The sequence below is a fragment of the Adiantum capillus-veneris genome, chromosome 24, assembly GCF_014529385.1.
Source record: "Adiantum capillus-veneris isolate H3 chromosome 24, ASM1452938v2, whole genome shotgun sequence".
Lineage (NCBI taxonomy): Eukaryota > Viridiplantae > Streptophyta > Polypodiopsida > Polypodiales > Pteridaceae > Adiantum > Adiantum capillus-veneris.
This window is the reverse complement of record NC_140954.1, coordinates 77,503,618-77,513,204: the sequence shown is the minus strand read 5'-3', so window position 1 is coordinate 77,513,204 and position 9,587 is coordinate 77,503,618.

Below are 9,587 nucleotides of genomic sequence, written 5' to 3'. Positions count from 1 at the left end.
AAAGCTAAACAATACTCCAAATAAGTTCCCAAAATTCCCTTCAAATTTTTGAAAATATATGTGTGTGTGTGTGTGTGTGTGTGTGTGTGTGTATGTGTGTGTGTGTATATATATATATATATATATATATATGTATGTATGTATAATGCTTGAATCAAAGATTTTCCACATACGTTTTGAGGCCTCCTTCTATTATTCTAGTACAGTAATTATGACATTCAAAATTTTATGCTCCCCCCTCCCCCCACAGTAAAACCTCTCTCTCTCTCTCTCTCTCTCTCTCTCTCTCTCTCTCTCTCAGCCCCCCAATAGATATTTACTTTTGTTGAAGACTCATGCAACTTTTAGTGTCTTTTTAAATTGTTCCTACACCCTTGAACATTTTGTTATGTTTTTCTCTCTCCTTACTTCTCCTTGTCGCATCATTCGTTGGGCACTCAAAAATTATGCTCTCTCTCTCTCTCTCTCTCTCTCTCTCTCTCTCTCTCTCTCTCTCTCTGGGGTTGATTTTTAATAGACACCCTTACGTCAAAATTTAGAGAATTTATAGGTTTCGAAGCATGGCCCACATTTTAACTCTCTCTCTCTCTCTCTCTCTCTCTCTCTCTCTCTCTCTCTCGGGTTGATTTTTAATAGGCACCTTTGCATGTCAAAATAAAAAAGACAAAATATTTGGGAACTGATAAAAGGTCCGTCAACTGGGCAATCTCTCTCTTCATTTGGGATGCCAATGTGAGGGTTGGTTTTTATCAGGCATTTCATTCATTTTCTACCGGTGAAAAACGTAAGCTATCCTTTTAAAATTACACTATAATGCGAAGAAAATCATCATATCTTGGAAATAGAAAGGGCTTGAAAGATGCCCTTGGTGAGATATAGTGCCTATGAACTCAACGATAAAATCTTTTTTCTTTTTCTCTCTCATGCATGTGCATACACATACAGACGTCTCTCTCTCTCTCTCTCTCTCTCTCTCTCTCTGTGTGTGTGTGTGCCAATAACGTGGATCGACCTCTTTATTTATATGTATATCCTCAAAGCAAGACATGAGACAAGCTTTTTTTTTTCTCGGTCTCTTCAAAAAAGACAAAACTTTTAAAAATCTCAAAAGAATATTAATATTGATCTTGAAAAAAATCCGTGAAAAGATAAAATCGAATATATATATAAAAATTTAATTCTTATTAAATAATAAAATCTTCACTAAAATTATTATTTTTTTGTTATGTACATTTAAACTCAAACATTTATTCTATGCAAAGTAGAAAGTTTATTAACTTTACATTCTAAAACGACTGTCACTTCTTACAATGTTACCTTTTACTTTTACATTTTAAATCTAACCTTTCACTTTTGTTTTGCAAGGTTTTCTTTAAAATGAAGCAGAATGTGACCCGGGAGGTCTCTCCTTCCTTGAAAATTTCAAGCTGTTTTATATATAGTACAGATAGAGTATAGATGTTTGTCTAACTATATTATATAACAAATAACATTGCTAATGGCTTCAAGGAAAATAAATTTCTACTTAAAACACTTGAGGACACTCTTCAGGATAAGAAAACGTCAAGGAAAAGGTATAGACAATGGAAACTCTAGGAGGAAGAAAATGCCAATGAAAACTCTAAGATTGTTTGCAAGCAAGCCCCCTTCTTCTTTATGAAAAGGGCAAAAAGTGTTTTGCCTTTCCATTGTCGTGAGGCTTAATACAATCTCTCAATACCTAATGGCTTAAAAAATTGAAATGTATGCCTATGGCTTCAAAAATATATATTCACCCTCTATATAGCACAAGGACACTCGAAAAAGAGACGAGAATTGTCGTGGGAAAGAAAACGAAAGAAAAACACAAATGAATGAATGTGCATTTGACCATGTTTTTTTTATATGGACACAAAAAATCTTTGACTTTCCAATTTCATGGTCTTTTCATTTTCTAAACTCACCCTTCACTTATGCACTTAAGATGTTTTGAAAGGTTGGATATAGAAAATTAGGGACCAGCGATGGTAAGGTGTAGGTCGGATGGCTTAATGAAAACAACGCAGGTCGCATTGCTCTACACCAAATCAGTCTAAGGCAAGTGGCATGGCTTAATGAAAACGGCGTTGTGAGCAGTTTCCTCTCCTGGTGTCAGGCTCCAATAGCTTCCTCCCCTTGCCCTTGTTTAGTCCTTGTTCATAGCAAGTTCCCCTTTCAGCTTCGCCCCGAGGCCTACTCTATTGCGTGCGATCAGTAAATAATTGCCTAGTTAATAATCACATGTGGCTACCTAGGCTCGTCTGCATAGCGCGATTATTATCTCCTGCATATGTGTGGTCGCTCGCGCTTATTTACTTAAGCCTATGTCTCTTCCTTTCCTGCTTGGGTTTTAAAATAACGATTATCACCGAGGAGCTCCAAACGATTATTAACTTAAGAGCCTTTTTTGCCCTTAAGATCTTCAGCTTAACCAAGTGGTTTTTAAAATTTAAAAAAAAAGATTTTCAGCTTAATCAAGTGGTGTAAATCCGCAACACTTGCTAATGGAACTTGACGTTCTGGCCGCAAGCGAGGACATTGTCAAATTTTCACAGATGTTAGCGACAGGGAAAAATTCCGAAATGGAGCTAGTTGTACCAATGGATGTAGGTGGTGGCTCGGTTTTGAGACCGTTGCATGACACGAAAATGTCAGGCCCCATCTCGCCAAAGGTTTCAACCATGAAAGAGGTCAAAATTGTCCCGACGGAAAAAGCTCCCTCTGAGGAAATAAGAGAGAAAATGGGCTCAGTGCAAGGGTTCATATTCGAGGTAAAAACCATCAAAGACGGGGTTCCTCAGGGTTCCATCTGTGCAAACGTAAATAAAGCATCAAGTGCATCTGCTACTTGCAGAAGGGATGTTAAGTGAAGGAGATATCAAAAACCTGCAGAGTGCAAAAGTTAAACTTCAACAAGAGCTCTTGGAAGTAAAAAAAATGATTGAGGCCGCCCCAACAACAACAAAAGAACTTGCTCCCATACAGAATTCAGTGGGCTGGTAGAAGACGGGTTGGCAGATCGAGCCTTCTCTGCTTTAAAAAAGTCTTTGCCACAGCAAGTGGAGGTTGCCGAGGCTATTACTATAGCGATTCCATGAGCACTTATCAAAAAACAGCTAGCCAGACAAGCTAAGCTAACGCTTGTATTTGGGTTCAGTGGAAGAATCCCGAACAGGTTTGAGATGATCCAATGGCTTCAGGGCCCTCAAATTCTTGGTCATGGAGGAGCAGTTGAAAGTACTTCTTACCTAGCTAAAGGTTTTTTCTCAGTGAATTCAAAGAGGCCTCCGATGTGGAAAAGATCCTTGACAAAGGGCCCCTAGTATTTAAAAGGACTACGGTGTGTGTGGTGCGTTGGGAACCAGTGTTTGACTCAGCTAAATCTCTATAAGCGTTTCATCCGGTCTGGGTTGAGTTTGTGGGATTGCCTAGATGGTTGTGGGATAATCCCAGGATGCTTGCAATCTAGCTGGGCATTCCCTTATTTATACCTAGCAAGAGAGGGTTTGGCAGAACCTCAAACTGGGTGTGTATAGGATGGGATGCAGCCAAAACGCCACCTAAAAGCATGGTTATCAATGTCGGAGCTAGGCTTGTTACCATTCCGCTAAACTTTGGAACATACTTTGGGGCATGTTTTAAATGCAACAACTTTGGTCACTTCGCCAAGGATTGCCCCTTGGAGCCTAAGGATACTGTAGCTCTGGCAGCACAGGTCCGCAATAAAATGGAATCCCTGAGGGGAGGACTAGAGAAGCAGGGAGACAATAACGAAGGGACAAATGTAGGGAAGGATAAAGGAGAGACGGTATGTGAGAAAATGGATACGAAGATGTAGGAAAAGATTGTGGAGGAATCGATTCCGTTGCAACGTGCTTCTGAAGGTACAGGAAATAATAATAGGATCATTACTCCCGCTACTACCCCCAAATTTATGACAATGACAACGGCGACGGCTGTCCAAGTCCCTGGTCTGAAAAGAGCCAAAAGAGTAAAGGCAGTGGCAAGAGACTCCAAAGTGCTACAAGTCGTGAGAACACTGGAGGTGAAAGGATCTAATTCATCCTCCACCCATTCGAAAAGAGGGGGGTTCATTGCCCCTCTGCACAATCCATTTGCAGCACTGCAAGAAAAGAAATCCTCTAACTTGGAACCCCCAGAATCTCCTGAGACCAAAGAGAGGGGGAGGGGGGGGGATTCGGATGTTGAAGAATTCGTTCCTCTATCCCAATGAACCCCGTATCAATGATGGAGTCTCTCACTATCCAATCTTGGAACATAAAGGGGTTGAAAACCCGTAAGAAGAGTACCCTATTCTGGGAGGAAATCAAAAAGGAGAAGACAGTCAACTTCTGGGCCATCCAAGAACACCACCTAGATGCTCATATCAAGAGAAAGCTGGTGCTAGGAAAGAAACTGGTATTCTATGGAGAAGGAAATAACGGCTGCAATGGCGTCCTCAGCATTGTGGACAGAGAATTGGAGCCGAAGTCGGTTCTTAACCACCTATCCGACAGAATCCTGGGGATTAGAATTAGATGGGAAGGGCATCCCCTCACCATTGTGAATGTGTATGGCCCTTGCAATGCAAAAGATAGAGCTAAAATGTGGATGCATCTCAGAGATACCCCTATTGAAGGGGAGTGGCTGTTGGTTGGTGACTTTAATATGGTAGAAAAGAGCAGGGATAGAACATGATCCTCCAGTGTGTTGGCTGGATTAGAAAGGTCTAAATGGCAAAGTTTGCACGAAAAGTGGGCAATGATCGACTTATGGGAAGTTTGCCCATGAAACAGCATGCTTGGGTTCACCTACACAAGCCTGCAATATTCCCGCACTGCCTCAAGACTAGACAAATGTGCTCGCACCAAGCGGACTGGATACCGACAATGATGGAAATGAAGGTAGTCCCATCAACAATTATTTCGGATCACATCCCTCTGCACATACATTTTAAGAAAAATAAGAGGAGGAGCAAGCCCCAAGAGGGGCCAAAAAACTGTTGGTAACAGGGGCACACCTATTCAAAGACCCTCTTTTCAGGAAGCTAATCAAGAAAGCATTGGGTAAGCTAAAAAAATATGTCTACCTCAACGAACACAATGCGTGGGACCTCTTTGCTCGGAGCATGCACAAAGCAATCAAAACCTCGGGCCCCCGAATCAAGAAAACTAGGGAAAATCATCTTTTGCATCTTACAGCGGAGGTACAATTGCTTACCTCTATAAAAGCCAATGGGCATGCTACTGAGGACGAGCACAAACAATGGCTCAAAGCCAAATCTAACCTTGCTAATGAGCAATTATCAGATATCAAAAAGGCTAGGCTTCTCTCCAGGGAGACTTTTCTACAATCTGAAGCCTCCAATCAAGCTCATTTTTTTAGGGCTTTAAAAATCAAGAAGAGCCGGGGCCACGTCCGCTCGCTTGAGGATGAGAAAGGGACAGCAGTTCATGACCAGGATGAAATGGCTGGTCTGATGTTGAGCTATCTCAGTCAAATCATTGGACAGCTGGAGACCTAGTCCCAAGAAGTGGAAGAAGCCAGAGGGGCCTTACTTCAGAGTGTCAAGAAGGAAATTCCCCACTCAGAAGCTAATATCTTGGAACGGGCATTTTTCAAAGAGGAATGTTCACTAGCATTGCAAGCCCTGGGCAAGGAAAAGTCCCCTGGTTGGGATGGGATGACGGTGGAATTCTATAGACAATTTTGGGATGATCTCAAGGCCCCAATCACAAGATTGTCCAATAAAGCCATGGTCAAAGGGTCGTTGGCGACAAGTGTGAAGAGAGGGCTTATCAAGCCCATCCCAAAACAGATCTGTTGTTCTAAACTAAAACATTGGTTCCCTATAACGATGATGTCGGTGGCCTACAAAATCATAGCTAAAGCAGTGGCCCTTAGACTAGCCCCCTTACTAACCAAGATCATCTCCCCCCATCAACATGGTTTCATCAAAGGAAGGTCCATTTACGATAACATATTGGCAGCAATGGTGGGCATAGAATATGAAACTGGCATAAAGCAGGAGTGCATTCTGTTGCAACTGGACCTTGACAAGGCCTATGACAGAATAACATGGACATATATAGAAGCCGTCATGGAAGCTCTGGGCTTTGGGCCGCGCCTATGTCGGTTGGTTCGTGTAATGGGGGCTGAAATCCAGCCAGAGCTCCTATTCAATGATAGAATTGTGGGCTCCTTTGATGTCAAAAGGTCTATTAAACAAGGATGCCCTCTGGTCCCCCTACTTTTTGCCATAGGATCACATCCTCTAATCACGACGCTAGAAGCTAGTGCTGAACGAGGGGAGGTGCAAGGCCTTGTATTACTAGGAAATAGCCAACTCCTGGCAAAACTTTTTGCAGATGATTCTCTTCTCTTCTTGAAGAAGTGCCCCCAGGTAATTAGAAAAGCTCTGGAGATTGTACAAATGTTCTCAATAGCTTCGGGGTCCCAGTATAATATAGAGAAGTCAAGGATGATTTCCCTATCGAAAAATGACTCATTTGACCCTTCTGTCTGGTCGGGGGAGATTGTCACAAAAGGGAATATCTTTAGACATCTAGGAGCCCCCTTGGGGGTGGATGTAACTCACAAGCAAAGATTTGAGTGGGTGCTTGAAAAAATCGAAACAAAAATGAGTAGGTGGGAGTATTCTCTCCTCCCATTCCCAAGTCGGATAAAAGTGATGAATGCCTTTATGATTTCTTATATTGCCTTCACTAGCCTGCTTCTCAAGATGGCTAAGTGTCACTGGAAAGAGTTCTTAAAACCAGTAAAAATATTTTTATGGAAAAATAACACGAAATCTTCCAGGCGATGGCAATGGGCCCGTTAGGAATCAGTTGCTCGGCCGGGGAATCAAGGAGGCCTCGGAATTCTCAACCCTGTGATCCATGCAGAAGCTTGTTGCACCAAATTTGTTGTTTCCTTGGCTAAACAGGATCAAGTTTGGGCTGTCATGATCAGAGATATGATAGAAGCAGCTAAACTTGGCTTGAAGGGTGGAATGTGGAGAGGGGTGGAGGTTCATGACAAATTGTTAGCCTCGGCGTGGTCTACCTTAAGACTGGGGGGCAGCTCAGGAGAATTGGTAAGAAAATGCAATAGAGTAGCAGGAGTCTTAAAGTGGGGGGAAGAAGCCAGATACTTCAAGAACTCCATCCTACATTGGTCCCGTTGGCTCTCCAAAGTTGTAGATCCACCACAAACTCCCTATTGGATTGAGACAGCTAGGAAGATGAATAATAAGGGTCTGAACCGACTTGAGCACTTCTGGGACAATGGCAACAAGATTTGGAAAACCGTTGACCTTATGGCCACCCAGTATCAACTTAATAGCTTGGAGGTCTTGCTTGTCCACAAAGTGATGAAAGAGCTTGACAATCTAGTGATGCCAATCTGTGATTCGGAGTTGGACTAGAATGCCTGGAAATGGCCCGGAAGCAGTCTCTTATGGAAACCCCATACTAAAATCATTTATCAGGAAATGATGCAAAAGAAGAATTGGACTAGCCCCCTTAACAAGTTATGGAAAAAGCAATGGCCGGAGGAAAGGTGGGAGCATGTAATGGAGAACATATGGAAGCCAAAGGTTCCGCAGTACATGAAGGTTTTCTTATGGAAGGTTATTTGGGGTGCTCTACCAACAGGGATGAAGATTCAGGAGAGAGGGATTGGGTCAGATTGATGCTTGGGGTGCAGATTAGCTAGTGAAGATTTGGCCCACCTATTCATGAACTGCCCAACTATCAAAGACCTCGCAGGGAAAGTATGCAAGTGGGTCCAGAGAACATGGAAAATTAGTCTTTTCAAGACTGGCCTATGCCTTGGAGATAGAAACTTAGGTAGTCCTACACTCCTCGTCAGCACTCAGATCGTCAGGTACTTCTTCTTTCATAAGGTATGGCAGACAAGGAACCGCTGTGTCTTTGAAGGAGGTTTTGAGGTGGCAAGCTTCGCAGAAATTATACAAGAAAGCAAAGTGATAGTAAGGGCACTCCGGTGCAAGCATCACTTGGAGGATTGGTGTAGGACTACTTGTGCCTTGTTGTCAGCAGATGGAATGCCTAGGATGGGGGAAAATCTTGTCCATAGGTAAATGCCTAGGATGGAGACGGGTTGGTAGGGGTGGCTGCCCTGATAGCCAATGTAATTATGATCCTTGGATGTTGTCATGGCTTCACATGAGCATGACAAAACCTTGTACTTTTTTGGCCTGCTCAATATAATTCACTCACAATTGTGAGTTTTGCTATTTAAAAAAAGGAGATGTTTTGAACGATTTTTATTTTTTCAGAGATTGGAGAGACCTAATACAATATCTCAATAAATCTTTGTATTATCTACTATGTTTTTCTAACTATAATATATAATATATAATATGCATCGTACATCCCTCTACCTTTACACACACACACACACACACACACACACACACACACACATGTGTGTCTATGTGTGTGTGAGTTTGCATTTGAGTAGGATGTACTTGGAAAGCTATAAATGTATTTGAAATATTTTGTGAAGGGAAAATAGAATTTTAAGTACATTCAAGATAAAAATAGGATACACACCTTCCCATCCACACACACACATACCAAGCATTCACCTAGAAAGTAACCGCCACTAACAAACAGGGTTTGTAAGCATATTTTCAACCAGCTAAGTTGCAAAATATTAGATTTCAAATTTGAATTAACAAAACTTAGTAAAAAACTATGAAATATAATTAAAACTCAAAAACTCATTCAAATTGTGCCTAAACTTGAGATAAGCATTTGCCAGTATAAAATTCTAAAACTTGTAAAAGATTGCCTGTGTTCTTCAAGACAAGCTATGAATCTAACTAGGAAAGTAAAAAGGAAAAAATTTGCTTCAATTCTGAAAGAAAATGGTGAATATGCTGCTTGAGAGAAGAGTGAAAATGAAAATTTTTGTATTGATTTTGTAAGAAAATAATGTGATGCCTCTAGCATATCTGGTCAAAGTAAGAGAAACATCGCTTTCACCCCAACAAAGGTGCTCCATGCAGGCAGGATCTTGTAGAGAGAGGGCGGGTATGGTTAAGAACATTGGGAGGGAATATTAAAACTACTGGGGTTTTTAAAGGGAGATATTTTTTGGCAAAAATTTTTTGGAATCCGACGAACAGATTCCAAAAAGATTCTTTCCTCTCTTCTCAACTTTATTCTCTCTCCTGATCCTCTCTCTCTCTCTCTCTCTCTCTCTCTCTCTCTCTCTCTCTCTCTCTCTCTCTCTCTCTCTCTCTCTCTCTCTCTCTCTCTCTCTCTCTCTCTCTCTCTCTATTTATCCTCTTCATCCTTTGTCGACCTCGACCTCGGCCTCTCTGTGCATCCTGCTAGAGCTTTGTTAGACTATTTATACTGAATTAACGCTTTTCCTTTAAATTACCTCCGACTGAGTTTGACTCCCTTTCCCCTTTTTTGATTCTCTCTCTTACTCTGTATCTAGCTGTGCCAATGATAATCGAGCTCTAGAGCTTGTGCTATGTTGGAAATAGGACCTGCCCTTAAATAAGTACCCCATGAAAAAAAGACCTTTGT